We start from the raw sequence: 17165 nt of genomic DNA on the forward strand, positions 1-17165 counted from the left end.
TCTGAAGAATAGTGGTTCACAGAGGCTCACTGCAGGGAAGTCTCCTGCACCTCTAACAGATGGTGCTACCCTTTGGTTCCTCGGAAGCCCATTTCTCTTTAATTGCGAGTCGCGTGTTGTTTTAAGTTCTTTTTTATTGTATTTAACACCATCAGATCTCGTAGAGACAACCTCCCCCATTGACCGCTGTACTTCCACAGCAGAAGTAGCAGCTGCCTGAGTTATGGTTCCACACAAACACAAACTTTCTCAGCTGCAGGAAAAATAACCTGGTTGAGTTGGGCACACTCACGGGAAGTCAAACACAAACATTGACAGCACATTGTAGAGACTTCAGGCCTAGACTACAAGACTTGAAACACTCCTTCATGTCGTTATATCTGAACCAAAGCTAATGCATTAGTTTCTGCTAAGGTATTGAGACAGAAAAATGGGGGGAAGGCAAATAGTCTACATCTCAATTTCCTGAAGCCCTTATATTTCCTAATACCAGCAGAGACCTGCACTGATACAGGTTGCCCAGAGAGGCTGTGGAGTCTCCTTCTCTGGAGATGTTCAAAATCCACGTGGACACGATCCTTTCTAACGTGCTCTGGGTGACCCTGCTTGAGCAGGGGGGTTGGACTAGATGATTTCCACAGGTCCCTTCCAACCTCAATCATTCTGTGATTCTATGACCACATTACCCTTCCAGAAGAAAGTGTCTTTGGGAGAACAGGCCAGTCTGCTCACTTAAGCAAGTAAAAGCATCAAAAACAAAAATTCTGATTTTGAAATCAGCAGCAATTCAGCACATAACACCCCTGTACACTTGGTCATGTCCCCCAGTCACAGACCATCTTTCTGCTTGCACTACCTGACAGTTAACCATATCAACTTTTTGGGAAGGAGTTATAAATAAAAATATGAACTTGGGCAAGAACTGTGTCTCAATGGTTAAGTCATTTTTGCTTTGCATGTGAACTCTCCACTAACAACTGAATAATAATACATACAGGACCTAATCACATTATTAAAATAGCTTTATAGGCAAGGAAGTGACAAAGAACTTGAAAGTAAAACACCATCAACAGATCATTGAACTTTTTGACCCTGACAACTGCCTGCTTTGAAATAAGGAGAACGCCTTTGAACTGGAAAGAGTGAAAGGAGGATCAGAAGCAATGAGTAAGTGACTCCAACCTTCTTTCCAAAGTGACGTTTATAGTCTTTGGTCATTATCTGCAACAAATCAATTAAAAAAGCTCTTGCTTAATCTTGTTGGCCCTCCTGTTTGCAACCCCACAGCAAAGTCCAGGGATTGGTCAGGACACTGAATCTTGCACACCTGAAGCTGTCCACAAGCTGACACATTAGCAAATACATTTTGCTCACCCGTTACAAGACCACTATAGATGTTTGGATTCAGAGGGTGGTTAGAGAGGAACTACCCATGCAAACTACAGATGTTTGCACCTATGCTATCTGCCAAATGTGTAATTGGGACAGCGAGCTTTTTCATACTTTCTATACTAACAAAAGAATTCACAATGTTCAAAGAAATAGCTGGGGACAGAGTTTATAAATCTTTCCTGACTGTAATGAGAAAGAGGTCACCCTTAAAAAAAAAAAACAGAAATTTGGGAATTTCAGTTCAAGTTTAAAATGCCACAGTGTGACAAAATTCAAATGTGGAAAGAAAAGAAGAGGCACAACTTCTAGGAAAACAAAATTATTCATTTCCCCTATTGATGTCATACCCCGCAATTTCCAGTGAGGTCTGTCAGTGATTGACTTATTCAAGAATTCATTCAAGCATGAACCACTGAGGCATGAACTGGGAAATACGGGCTCAAATTACGGAAGGGTGTTATTCTTGCTACACCAAGTCACCCTGCACTAATCAATATTATCGACTGGGATGAACTCCAGTGCAAGGAATAAAACAATCTGTCTCATCATCTCGACTACATTATGCAAGACTTGGGAAGAACAGAACACCAGCACTACGAGAAAAAAATATGCTTTTTTGCACCTTCTTGGCTCTTAGCTTTCAATTAATAATAATAAATGCTTTGCATGTAGGTAGAAACTACAAGGAAAAGTGATTTTGTTTGCAGCAAAGTATCTTTTCGTGAAAAATGCACTTATTCCCAACGATACCCAACACCACCATAATGCAGCAACAGTTGTTGCTGATCTCAGCAACATGCAATCTATAGCCTTTACATCTCTTGGTGCTGCTCTTGTGCGTTTATGGTTCCTCAGCTAAGCTGCTTTCACTTGACATTAAGCACAGCTACGCTGCACGCAGCCGTGCACAGCCAACCAATGCTGCCATCGACCGCAATGCCCAGTGCAGTAGTTTGCAATGATACCAAGTGGAGAAAAGCTCAAACTGGAGCAAGAGAGAGCTTACGATGGCTTTGTCTGCATATTTATGTGGAACCCCCGAGTGAGGACTTTGTCTTCTCAAAAGCACATTTACATTGGCCAATCTCATATGCAGATGATGCCCAAGATCAAGTTCTGTGCTAGAGATCCAAAAGTCATCTCCAATAAAAAAAAAATCACCAACAAAAATACGATTAACATCTTTATTGATTCATACCAAGAGCATTTGTGGCTGAGACACAAATGATCATTCATCCAGTCTACAAGAAACCAACAACTCTCTTCCAGATGGCTCCAGAGAAACAGAGGCAGGAGATAAAGGCAGGAGAGAAAATCACCCTCTCCTCTCTTTCCCCTTATCAAGATGATCATCGATAGGCAGTTTGCATAATCTCTGGACCAAACAAGAGCTATGCAGGCAAACACAGCACTGCCAAGCTGTCCCAAGTGCACCAGCTCCACGAGGAGCCTCAAAAAGTGTGGAGAAAACTATCTGCTGCATGAGGGAACATGAGCTGGAAGGCTAATTCCCAGTGAGCCTTGAAGATTTTAATCTGTAGGTAAGTGCTCAACTTTACTGTCGCAACAGCTAACCATAAGCACTGACTGCATGGCATCCATCCTCACCCATCTGACGTACGTCCATGCTGACGTAAAACGTTGTGACATACACAGCCCTCCAAGGACCACCTGGATTGAGTATACAGCATCACTTCAACGCTGTCGTCAGATAGAACTCTTTTGGCTGGGTTACGCTGTTTTCTTTTTTTTGGTTTAAGGCAAGAAACTGTAATAGTCACATTTCATACCACTAGGAAAAAAAAAATGTTTCACAGCTCTCACAAAGGACTACTGTAGCAGTTCCTTCTAAAGAGCTCCAGCTCGCTGATTTAATCTGACTAGTAATAAATTATGAGACCAAAAAAAGAAAAACTTGAGGTGAAGTGAAATTTGTCATAGCTAATGATATCCTCATGCTGTGCTAGCAGAGGAGCGTGCCCACCTGAACACCGCTGTGAGTGGGAGTCAACGACGGGTCCATTAGTAATGCAGCACCGTGCGTCTGAAACGGAGCCTGAAATGTCACGCTAGGGTACAAAAAAAACCTGCAGGATTACTAGGAAAGCTAGAATCTGTGCACACATTTCAAAACTGAACAAACATCAACAATGCTTCTAGTTTTCCCTTCTGCCTACTACTTTACAGGGAGAAACTCTCCCCACAGATATCCCACGTTTACTGCTAACGCCCTGATTTCTACACATGGAACAGGTCTCAAAGCAATTCACTTGACTCGGCACCGGCAAGTTTTCCTATGCCAGAAGAGTGCAAGGGACCTTCTGAACCCAGGGACAACAAATAGCATCTTGTTCCACCCAGCAATAGTGGAGAAAGAAGGAAGAGAAGATATCTGTATTACACAAAGAGCAAAGGAAGACGACAATATTCGTATCACAAATTCTTTGACAACACTCTAAAATTTCCATTTAACATCATATCATTTCTCAGGTAGATTATGCTGTGCTGATCCACTAAGTCAACACAAATATTGAAAGCCAACCTAAAGCATCAAGATTTATTTATTTATTTATTTGAGCGACAGGTTTGGGAGCCCTTTCTGCAACAAAGTAACTCAAGTTCGAAGCTGTCCACCACTATTTGAAGTACATCTGTACTTAGATAATGGAAAACATACTGAAACGCATTATAGGAATGCTAAGGATTAGCATTCTTCAGAGTCTCAGTGTGCTTTGCTAACTGAGTATGCTAACTGCATACTTTGTATACTGAAGTAGTAACAAAGATAGACTTCAGCTTACATACCACACATCACACAAGTCTTATCTCCTTGTTTAAAGGCAAAATCTTGGGCTACACTGCAAGGAGTTTATGGACAGCCCCTGGTGCTAAACCGTAACTCTGCCAAGACCGTTGAGTCTGTGGAAAAAATACGATCCTCATTTGTAACAAAGATGATCACACTGAGACATATCCTCCAATTTCCTCATTTGTAGAGATAACTTCTCTAACACTAAAATAATAAAAAAAACCATTGGGGGGGAAAAAAACCAAAGAACAAAAACTGTTTATTTTTCCTTTGGTTAGTTTTTTATCGACACAATTTTCTGTGTAGAGGTCCAAGATTTATACGGAAGTTACTACTCTTCAATATCGTGTTTGAAGAGGAATCACACACTACTCATTGTCTTGATCTATTCCTTGAAGGCTGTGAAGACATCAGAGAGGAGGTAGCCTGGCTTCTTGTAAGAGGCTCTTTGCACCTTTTAAAATCAGTTCTTCTCATAGTAAGTAATAAAGTGTTCTTTCTTTTCTTCCTTTTTCTTTTTTTAAGTAAGAACAAAGTAGGGAAAGTCCTCAGTCTTTAATAAGAGTACTTTCAAAAGGTGAGATTTCTTACACTCATTTTGTGTTCTACAATGTCGCTGCAGAGCATGGTACCAAGTTACCTAATTAACTGCTTCAGTGCTGCATCCATCTTATAGCATTTCATCTTCAGCCACGATATCCCTGAAGTCCTATCAGACACAAAGATTGTCACTGTGCTTGCGTAATCAGTAACTTCATTTACCAAAAATCTAGGAAGTCCTCATCAGGTCTCAAAAAAGAAACCACAACCACCCAAATATCCTAAGTACTGTTAGCTAGTGGAGAGGAATCCTCCCGATTTGTTCTTTCCCTGTCTATCCCTCGTGTTAGCAAAGGGCAAGTTCATTTTTCCTTCTGTGACTACAAACTTTTTAGGTAAACAAGCTCCAGCCATGTCCTAAGCAATTCTCTGGCACCCCTCTGTGATCAAAGCTGCTTTCCTAGCGAGCCAGTTCCCGTTAATCTATAGGGCCATGGGAAGGAGAAAGAAACAGGCTTTGAAGCCACAATTGAGCAGTCGCCATCACATGCAAATCCATCTAACCCCTCCGTTCTGATCATACAAACAAATTTTAAAGAGACAAGGAACCAGGTGAAATGGTATGGTCTTTCCGCAGATCTAAATTGCTTGGAGATCAATGATTGTAGCTATTACCTGTACACCACGCCTGGGTGTCATCGAGCTGTGGAAATATAGAAGTTCATTTAGCAGAACAGGAAGAAAGCAAAAGCTGTGCAAAGGCAGCAAAGCAGGTTATTATAAAACTGTTCAGTAAAAAGGTGATCAATATGTGCAATTAGGGAAAACTATATACGGGGTTTTGAAGCAGAAGTTTTCTGCTTTTTCATGGTTTTGTATTTTATGATTCAATTGTCTTACAACTGTACCCCCTACAAGAAGGGGCACACCACACAGGCATCAAGTTCTGGTTTTATTACATGGAGTCATAGCAGAGTCAACATATTAGCATGCATGTTCAACGTACACAGCACGTACATCGAATTTCTTTTCTTAAGGGAATGGACATAATTGATCTTCCCTATAATTATTTCGCATTTCTTACGAGCAGTCACCTAACCAGACCTAGCTGCATTCAAGCTGCTCTGTGAGCTGCTCAGAGAAGTCTGCTTTAGTAGTAGAGCCCACATGGAGCAACGAGTACTTGAAACGAGGGCTCACCAAGCAGCTGGTGCTGGGTGAAGGGCCCCATGGACCGTGCCTTCTCCAGCACTGACCAGCACGGTACCAAACAGAAAGATAAAGCTCTTCCTTCAAATCATCTCCTTGAAGATCTCAGTAAGTTTTGCTTTCATCTTCAAACGTGAACACCTCTGTGACTAAGGAAGCTGTGGTAAGTTTTAAAACTAAATGTCCCAAGAGAAAGGATACAGAACCTAAGAAAAATAAAACAGTTTCCTTACAAGGTGACCAGCTCCTTCTGAAATAATCCGTCACTTGCGATGATATCACAGCTCTAAGTTCCACATGAGGAACATCCAGGTGCTGAGGAATGCCTGTGCTACCATACGCACTATAAAACATGACAGCAAACTTCCCCACACCATCAGACCTCAGCAGGGAAGTGCAAACAGTTAGGTGGAGGATCTGGGCTGCTTTCCATAGCAATTTCTTGTCCCCTCCACTGGGGAACCAAGACTGACAAGGAATTTGGTAACCTGCAACCTAAAGTTAGCTTTTGTGAGCACTTCAGTGCCTTAACCTTGGAAAAGCAACCATGTAAGCAGTGCAACAGAACCTATCTAGGCATACTCTGACTTCACCACATGGGCTTATCCAAGTGAATAAATACAAAACATCTGCTAGAAACCACAGAAACATCCAGCCCCAAATTCCAGCAGGTCCGACTTTTCCAATGCCAGCTCCATATAAAATAATCATTAAGTTTTCATGTCTCTACCACCTTCTTTTTTAAACAAGCACCATCTTTGAAGCCTTATGGTTTTATTTAAAATACTATTTCACAGCCAGTCCTGAAACACTGCAGATTTTTGCTAGTATAGGTCAATCTTGGGTTAATGCTTTTTTGTTCTGAGCCATGTTTTTTTCCCCTTTTTGCTGGATTGCTGCGATCCAGGAGTGGAAGCAGTCACGTGGCAGCCAACACAACTGCAACTGAAATTCATCACCCCAAATACTGTCTATCAAAGGCCATCAAAAAGCACAGATTTCTTCTAAAAAGCACTTCAACTACCAACCACAGACTAGATGAGATCTCACCTTCTAGTGACAGGTAGTGAACTGTCGTAGCAGACCTTCTGCCTATTCTGACGAAGCAAAGATGCCCCTTTGTCCTCCTCACCCATGGACTGCACCAGAGAGGGCACTTCACAGTTGCTGTTTCTAAACGGGAACCACCTGCCTGCCCACACAGCACACAGGGTTGCTATCCCATCTCTCGCAAATAGCGGGAGGCTGGTGAGCTGCATGACACAAAAAAACCCCTATGCATTATCAAGATAGACAAGAGAAAGCTCTGGCTAACACTTGATTACTTGCTTTCTTTGGGGGAAGAGAAACGTAGGAAAGGTTTCTGATGCAGGAAAGATTGTCTCTTGTTTGCTTCTCCATCGCACACCACCCTCTCAACCACAACAGCTGCAAGTTTATGAATCAGAACATTAAGAGTAAGGGAATAATGTTTCAAAACAGACAGGCACCCTACCGTCCACAAAAATTACCGGAGATCAGTGGGAAGACAACACTGGCACTAGAAGAGATCAGAAATCAATGGGAATTAGGGGCTAACTACTTGTAAAATGCTGGCTGACAGTCCTTGGGGCAAGGGCTTTGTGGCATTAGAAAAGGAGCACTGAGATGATTAACTGTCTCAAGGGCAGTTGACTATTCCTGGCTTCCAATCTGTCCATCACTTGTCACAGGCACTAAACCTCTGCAGAGGAGATACCAACGCTGCTGCGGCCCAGCACAGATGTACCCCAAATCCATATGGATGGTTAGCTTAGAATTGCTCCATTAGTTTGTAAATACTTTTCCTCTTTAACAGTGGGGTGGAAATTAAGAAAAAGGGGGGGGAGATATCAGCAAAAATAAGGATGACCTTTAAGATTATGGAGCATACTTCACTTCTGTCATAGTTCCTTAACTGAAAAAATCTTAGCAGTCCTCCCAGAAGCAGAGTTTGGGGCTACAAGGGTTTTGCAGAAAGCAGGGCAGGGTTCCTCACCTCATGGAGCAAGACTCTTCTGCCTGGGGGACTATTACAGAGTCCAGAGCTTCCAAAATACACATCAACCTTGCTTGCTTTGGAGTTGGGAACATGACAGTCAGGACCTGATAAGCTACAGACAGCTTCAGTCAAAGACCTTAGCAAATCTCAGCTGAAGGCAAGCTGCAGGGCTTCACCATATTCCTCTCTATGGACTCCTCCTAAACCTAATTTCTTAATTCCATGCATACAGCAGCTACCAGGAGACAGCACTCCAGGCATCCTTGACAGAGCGCTAAAACATATTATTGAAGAATCACACCGCTGCCAGTCATTACCAAAATGCAGCAGCCTGGCAGGTATGCAACTGAACCTCTCCTCTCTGGAAAGGCTCTAGCTGGACCATCACCAATCATTCCAGTCCTAAAACAGAGAAAGAAGGGATGAGTGCTGTAGTTAGTGTTAGCACTCAGATGCAGGCACAGTTTCAATCCATGCTGAAAAAGAAGTGATTTCCAAAGGCAAGGAAGACGATGCTGTCACATACTGCCTCTCTCTGTTCAAAGGGAACTCAAGCACAATCTTATGGACCACAATGATAACAGGATGGCAACTTAAATATTTAACAGGTATAGAGTTCCCAGCCATGAGGATACAGATTGCTATCGACACCTCAAAACCAAGCCAGAAGCTGATGAGCAGCTAATGTAGACCTTGCAACCCAGACCTCATATAGCATTCAGCAATATTGCTCGCCTGCAGACCTAGATTCCAGTTCTGTCTTCTATGGTTTTCATGATGAGGTTTCCACGGTTCATTTCCCCATGCTGGGGATGGAAAGAGCGCTTCTGACCTTCCCTTTTAAAGCTATCTGAGAGACTATATGGAACAAAAGGAACATCGAAGTTTTCTTCTTGTTTTTAAGCTCACTGCTTAGACTTATCCTCTGCATCAAATGGCAAGGTGATGGGACCAACCTAATAACCTAAGCACTAGCAGTTTGTGACACCACCACCTAGACCAGTCACTGTTGGGAACTTCAATAGCTTCTTTGGCTGCTTTTGACCAGTTGTCACTGACCCTCTCTACTGCATATCAAACTTTATTACAAGAAACTGATTTGGATGCAGTCACATAGCCACTGCACAGACATATTGTTCTGCTGATGTTCCCATGCCCAGTCCTTTTACTTTCTCCTGTTCTGTCTTGTCTGAGATCCAACACCATATGCATTTAAATAAGTTGCTCTTTAATGTTTCAAAACCTGATTTATTAGTTGCTCACACTCCATCTGCCTTGAAAAACTGCAGCGTGCCTTCACTTTCACAGGCTCTACAAAAGGTTGAGGTTCAATTTAACTCTACTTTATCATTTGATCAGCGTGTCAGCCACATACGTAAAGCCTCCTTTCAGCTGCAGAATTTCTTTAAAAAGCGTACTTTTTTTCCGCCTCCTTTTTTTAGGCCATGACTCAGTAGCAGGCATTTTGATTAATGCATTTGTCAGCTTGCATATTTACTATTTTTGTCTGTTTCCCCAAAACTACATCCGCGTGCAGATGTAAGATCTTCCAAAGCATGGCAGTGGCATAATTCCTTATCCCAAGCCGAGAAATGTACTCGAGCTAATGAACTGTGATTACTTACACACGGCGTTCAGTTTGCAGCTATTTCCTTCTCGAAGCTTTCATTCTTTATCTTATCTTCTGTAGCGGCAAACAGCCCCCGCCTGAATTTTTTATATTCCTGACATGTTTTCTATTTGGTTTTAATGTCAGAAGAAAAAAACAAGTGAGCAAACAGAGAGAGCGAGAAAAACAAGACAAAGATCCGTCTCGACAAACAGTCAGTTACTGTTGGATATTCTTACAAACTGTTTAAATCTGGTCTCGAAAACCTCCCAAATTTCATCTTCCTTTTTAATACGTAAAAGCTCGTGGTCATTTTAGACAGAGGAACGGGGACTTACAGCTCAGATTCCTGCCCAGGCCCTAGACTAATGGCATGATGAGGGACAAGGCTGCACCTCTGCTCACTCTGTTCTAAAAGGAGACAGAATTGTGGCCTTTAGGAAAAATAATGCAAAAAACAGTATAAAGTGTTGCACAGTCTTCTACAAGAAGATATTATATAAATGCAAGCATAGAATACAGAATACTTAAAATATATATATGTGCAAAGAGGTCCAGGTATTCTTTATAGAAAAAAACAAGGACATTTGGACTTTGGGAGGATTTGGAGGAATCCGTACACAACTGGGATTAATGCTTGTAACCCTGTACAAGAAAGCTGCCATAGACTTGTTTTCTCCATATTAACGAACGCCTTGGTTCTAATGAAGATAAATTTGCCAATCTTTTGACAAGTCTTGACAACGTTACAAATCTGTCAACGTGGAGACACGGCAAAATAGATCCGACTCGGTTATTCAGCACAGTGCCACTGCTTTAAATTGGTAACGAAAGAACATCCTTATTCCTCACGTGTGCATACACCAGTGTGAATTAATCCGTTTTCCAGCAATATGCAGAACGATTCCCGCTAATGACAGAGGTTTTCCTCCAGGGAACTTAAACAGATTGTCCATGCCAGTGCACAAAACGCACAAAGCAACTCCCGGCTGCCGCGGAAATTATCGGCTCGCTCACAAGACGACCTGTCAGGCAGCATTTTTCAACCTGTTCATCCATAATCTCCTTTAGATGGGTTTCCCTGCCTCCTCATCCTCCTTGCTTTGTTTTGTCTGAAATTCAATCAAAGATGAATTAGACTTTTGAAAGCATCCGACGCTGTGCCTGTTAATTTGGACTGCAAATTCTAGACCCCCGTTTTAATTTTGTTCCAGCTTTTACTTCTTGCATTTTGACGCCGAACGGCTTTCCTCTGCAAGCTGTCCCCGATACCGGCAAGCAACCACCAAGGGCTGTACCTGAACTCGAGCGCCGATAAACAGGAGGGTAACTCAACCCTCAACAGACATTAGCAATTGCAGGAAAACAGCCAGAGCTTTAACCACAACTCTTTCAAATGCAGCCAAGGATTTACGAATGCTGCTATTCTAGGATAGGACCCTAAAACTGCGCTTAATCAAAGCCATTGCTAGCACAGGGATAACCGGGAGGCTTTAATACACAATAATTTTGTGGGAGTCGATGCGTTACAATTGTGCTCAATGCAATACAACGGTAGAAATACTGACGTGGCCAAGCCAAGCTTGACGGCGGCTCAGGAGCCCGTGCAAGCGCGCGCGGGTGTCCTTCTTCCGGCTCACGCGTTAGCACCGCGACAGCGGCGATTAAACGCGGCCCTGAGCGCACTTCCCGAGCGCCAAGGCTTTTTCCTGCAGCAGCCCTGGAAAGCCTGGGCAAGGGTAGTGGTCTGCCGTGGTCCTCACCCTTCCGCTTCAACTACGGCGTACGCCGTCCTGCAAACCTGCGCGGTTAGACGCAAAGGCGTAAGGCCGTTAGCAAAACAAGCGCTTGCTCTGCGTTTAAAGAAGAGCTTCCATCCTTTACAAGGATGCTGTTGCATGGCTGAGGATGGGGGTTCGCCACGTCTTCCCAAGGCAGTGAAAATTAAAGAGTTTGGGCGCGCAAGACGACGACGCGCCTCTCGCCGCAAGCCGGCTGCTGGCGCGAAGCCTTTCCCCGGACCCATTTGCGAAAGATTTAGTAGTACTTGACTAGATGGAATATTAGGAGGAATCAGACTACGGCTGGGATGATTTTGCACGATCTCTAATGGCACTTTTAAAAGGATCCACATTTAAGGGACTATTATTATTATTTTTCCTACTTCTGCAATGGATCATGTCTCAGTGTTACACATTCCCGCGCTAGAGCGTAGCCTTCTTTCCTGGCCATCTGCTTGTTGAACTAATTCAAACCGTTACCAGCTTTCCCCACAAGAAAAGACATCGCAAGCTTCAAGGAGACGGTTACAATTTCACCGGGGAGGGGAAAAAAAGAGAAAGCAGCACAAAGCAGCTAGTCTCACAACGAGAGAAATGTCAAGAAATAGAAATGTCAAATCCCTTAGGGTGGAGGGGAAAAAAAAAACCCAAAAACCTAACTTCAGTTCATCTCCTAGCGCTGTATTTTGTAATAAAATTACGCTCTCTATTCTCCCCTCAGGGAAAACCTGCTCCAACTGATCAGACCGCTGTTTTTTTTAAAGTTCAAAACAAATGCAAGAATGTCTACGTAGCATTTGTGCCCCAGCTGTCAAGGATTTTATTTAACCCTTTACAAGTAAATATTTTTTTCTTGACTTTCACCACCAGAATTTGTAACGTACCTTCATATCTCAATCAAATATCTCGGTGCCTTCCACTGTTACCCACTTGCAACACCTATCCTGCATCTTCTGAGACAGGGATTGGGCAATTTCCCTGCACGGTGCCACTGCCGGGCTCTCACCGACAAAACTCAGAGGTTACTAGTAGTGCCACGTTCTCACCCACATCTCCATCATAAGCCATGTTACCAAAAAATAAGAATTAAGAATCTCAACTACGTGCAACTGCTCACTAGCCAGCGCGTTCGCGCAAAATGCGACGGTTTTCAATCCGCTCCAGTAATAAAATCCTCCTACATGAGCAAGATATTGTGGAAGATTGTTTTGATGGGTCTGAACCATATTTCTTCTGTGTGAGCGAGTTCATCCAGACGTCACCGGAGGCAGGGGGTTATCAGCTCAGGCACCGTGCTGCGCGGGAGCGCGTCCTCCGTGCCGGAGCTGGCTTACCCCTAGGCAGCTCCGAGCGCCAGCAGATGGTAAAAATCACCCGCTTCTATCCGTAAAGACACAGCTCTACTTTCCACGTAACCTCCTGAGAAAAGAAGCTTCAGTGCTCTCCTGAAACAAAATTCAGAATGTTCTTTTTTTTACACACAGAAGTCTAGAATTCGGACATTGAACTGGGTCCAACCCGAACAAGTGACCCTTCAGCTTCTCGAGTTCAATGTCGCTCCTCCGCGACTAGCTGAGAAAACTACTCTCATCCAAGGGACCTTTCCTGCTGCCCGGTGGCACTAGTAAAGCCGCTACGGAATTCAGGTAGGAAAACAGCCTCTGCCACACGCACCAGGAAACACGGGAGCATGATGCCTCCCCCTCGTTGTTAAAACTGAAGATGAAACTCTCCCACTTGCTGTTCTGGAGTTACCTGAAGTTACCTGTTTACTCTGTGAACGTTTCAACTATTATTTTTCTTCATACAGCCAAAGCATGCATCCTCCTCCTTACTGATAAATAAAGCATGGTGCAAGAGTGCTGGATCTCTTCTGTCTAGTTATTCTGCTTTTAAGGAACTGGTCTTCATTAGAAATTCAATACAAATTCAAATTATTAGAAAATATAGCTATAAGGGTTAGTTGGATAATTTGAAGCAACTGTTACATTTTACTATGTTGAGACTTTTACTCCTTCCTTTAGAAGGAACTATTAAAAGGCTGGAAATACTTACTAGCTGTCTGTAATCTCGTACATTTAGATATCACTTAAAACTTCCATTGCCTAAACTGAAAGCCAAGAAGATGGGTTTGAGTTAAGTTCTTTGAAGATATCAAAGCAGGCATATTGTAATGGCATAGGAGAACGTGTGAAATGAGGATAGTTGAGGCTGCTGAATACAAGAAAAACCTGTGTTCTCCAGACGTCCTAGGCAGAGGCAGGTATACCTTCAGCTTCGAATCAGCGACGTGCACCTGAACAGACTGGACTTGCTCACTGGAGCAGTTCACCTCCCACCGGGACCTGCTGGCTGGAGCAGCTCACCTGCCCATCCACTTGCCGGTAAATAAATCACTGCAAGTCCTCAGCAAGGATATCGGATCCCGTCAGACAACTAAGGCGTTCTGGTGGGAGGCAGGAGCCCACACGGGCAGAGACAGCTGCAAGGCTCCACTCAAAACCCAGCACGGAGCGACTGCTGAGAAGACACTGTCCGAGGCCTTTAAGAACGCAAGACGCGGCATCCTGAAAACAAAAAGGCAATGCCTTTTTGACCTCCACCTCTCTTTACTGTACGTAAATAAAATTGTTTATGGGTGTTCAGAGACCTCAAATCAACTATCAGTCTGCCATTAATATTTTAATTGAACATATGAATATTCATGATCATGCTTCTTTATAGGGCAAGATATGATAATTAAATAATTTTAATATGCAAATGTGTTCCTGTCATGACACCTTGCCTTCATCTACATTACAAAACCAAGGCATTTTTAGCTCTTTCATTATTTATGTAATCTCAGTTCTTTGGGTTTTTTTCCTTCCTCCCTCCTTCCAGACTACCTAGAGCTCTCGAATGCAAACAGGACTTCCTGAGTTACAGGCACAGTAACTAGGGACCGTTTCAAAGTCATCTCCCTCTCTTGACTTTGGAGGATTTTTATTTTTGTTTTGTTTTGGGTTTTTTGGTATGACACATCCTCTGTTTCCAAATCAATTTCAACACCATCTCAAACACCTGATACTTAGCACAAACCCGAGAGACTCAGGCAGGCACAAAGTTACTAAAGATTTCATTATTTCTCAGACTTTAGGAACATTCCACTAACAACAAAAAAAAATATTGGTTTCTATGATGGACCACAGCATTAACTTTCATTTGTAGTTACAACCAACAATAAAAAACTCCGGATTATTCTTTCTAATAATTGCTTTGAAATGTCCTTATTTAAATACAAACCGAACTAAAAACCTGAAGCATGCCAAAAGAGGACAAAAAAAATGGAAAGGACTTCCAAGGTCATCAAGTTCACCCTTCAGCTACTCCAAGGACAACCTCCTTCATAACTAGCTCAAGCTCAAATATCAGAAGTTTCAGGTCTTCGTCACCCAGACCTCACTTCTCTACTTGTTAGAAACCTTTTTCCAATTTCCAAATTAAATTTCTTTTTAGCCAGCCTATTCCTGTCCATATAGCAACACCATTCTTTAGCCAATGGCTCTTTACCATCCCTTCGGGTGCCAGACGCCTTCTGTAAGCAGTTGGATCACTCTTCAGGCTACTTTTGCTTAGTGGGAAATAGTCTTTTTTCTTTTTCCCCCTCTCTTCTCAACACAGGTGGCCAGAAACCACATCCAATATTTCAGATGACATCTAATCAGAGCCTTGTACACTGACATTAATACTTTCCAATCTCTGCATGGGTTGCATTTGCCTTTTTCAGAGCTGCATCGCTTTGGCAGCTCACAGTCCTTCTGTAATCAACCAGTACAAGTTCTTATCCTCTGTCATTTCCAACTGATTAGCTCCTTGCTGATAGCTGAAATTTCTCTTATTAATCCCCAGGCACACGACCCTGCATTTCGCGCTACCGAATTTCATTCCCTTTCTATTACTCCGCTTCCTAAGGTCAGCCAGCTTCGGCACGTTAGTCCATCACCACCAGCACGGTGGCCGCCGCTGTAACTCTAAGGAATGCCAGTCATTAAAATATTTCCTAAGAACGACATAATGAGAAAGCAAGAGTCCCGAAGGTCAGGCAGAGACATCAGGCTACAGATGCCCAATTAAACATGAACAACACTGGAGAACAACGGTCACCACAACTTCTCCTAATTTTGCGTAGCGCGATTCCGCACAGAATCAGAGACTCCAAACGACAGAGCTGGGGCAGGACGATTTGGCACGGCAGATAGGAGCGGGCAGCTGCTGTCAGAAGACAAACATTCAAAAAAAAAAAAAATATATATATATATATATATTAGGATTGCAAAAAAAACTCTTCAAGCAATGGTCAAAAAACACTTCTGTAATTTAAAATCATCAAGCAAGTTCACTAACAATAGATCATCCAGCAAAATTCAGGACTGTTGTGGAAAGGGAACATCTGCTCCACACCAGCGGAGAGCTCTAACCCGCACTTTGAGAAATACAGATGTTTAAAAGCACTTTCATGTACATTGCCCCTTCGCTCACCTGAACATGGCCTTCCAATGTGGAGTATTTTCTACAGAAAATCATTTCGCCACCTAGATGCAAGTGTTAAAGTTGATTTAAGTTGTTAAAAATCTGAAACATTCTATTTTTTAACTTTGGTTGGATGTCACTGGAATTTTCAGAGCTGGGTTGAGTACGACAGCCTTTGATGATGGCAGCACCCCGCTAGGTAAACCGGATGGATATGTCCTTCTAATTTTCAAAATAATTAATCTACCTCTTCAATTACCTTATAAAAGAGAGAGTAGAATATTGAAATACAGCAGCTTTTGCTGGAAGTTTCAGGTTATAGTAGAGTCTATCAGTCCCACGCCTGATGATCCAAAGCAGCAGATCAAGTAATCTGGAGAAGCTTCACTGGGGAAGGAAAGAGCATCACAAGTCATGCTGCAGAGGGAGTTCATAGTGGCGTTCACAGAGCTTTCAAATCTTCTCCAATACAAAGATGCCTATACGGATACTACAGAGAGAAGCCAACAGCTGCTGCGTTTTTGTGCCATCTTGCCAAAGTCTGTATGAGCTGCTGAAGCTTGCACGCTCCAACACTTCCTGGTGAGCGTCAAGAAGGCTGGTTCAGCTTTCCCAACTGGTATCACAATAACAGCTCCTCCAGAACGTACCAAACATGTAGCAGCTTCAACTGAGGTTTTTTCAAAATGGGTATTTCTATACATCGGTTCTTCCCCTGAAGGCTAATACTATCTTTGATAATCTCATCACATACACAAGTCTCAGAGAAAGCAATGAAAGTAGTCAAACAAGTTATGCAGCGTTTTATCATAAGAATCCGAGTAAAAGTGGGTTATCGCACATCCGTACTACTACAGGGATCCAAAAAAAAGGTACCAAGGAAGCTCCAGAAGAAGTAGGACAGTCATATCCACAGCACACTGTTCTCCAGATCTGCTCATGGATTAAGTAGGAAGGTCTGCCCAGGTGGCAATGCACCATGTGAACGTCCCAACCTACTGAGGAGCATCTCAACAGCACACTTCACTCCTGAGTGTGGGACAAGTTCTCATACTTCTAACTGTTCTGATCAAAGGAAGCTGAAAAGCTGTGAAACATCAAGAAAACACAAAAAGATCCTCAATTTCCTGCCTGGAGACTTATTTTAGCATGTTTAATTCCAGGCTGCCATCAGCAGGATATTATTTAGGTTCTGCAGTAGTTGCTGATTTAACCACTCGATTCTGAACTCAGGCACTCATTTAAGAGCCATTTTGAAACCTAAGTCCTTTAGTTGCAAAAATTAGCATCAGACAA

At 42.9% G+C, this 17165-nt stretch overlaps 1 protein-coding gene across 2 annotated transcripts in view; it reads right to left on the reverse strand.

Annotated features, from left to right (window-relative positions):
* The window catches only part of EXOC4 (exocyst complex component 4), a 372538-nt gene that overhangs the window by 204546 nt on the left and 150827 nt on the right, over positions 1-17165 (reverse strand). The window lies entirely within an intron of this gene.

The sequence above is a fragment of the Rhea pennata genome, chromosome 1 (assembly GCF_028389875.1).
Source record: "Rhea pennata isolate bPtePen1 chromosome 1, bPtePen1.pri, whole genome shotgun sequence".
Classification (NCBI taxonomy): domain Eukaryota; kingdom Metazoa; phylum Chordata; class Aves; order Rheiformes; family Rheidae; genus Rhea; species Rhea pennata.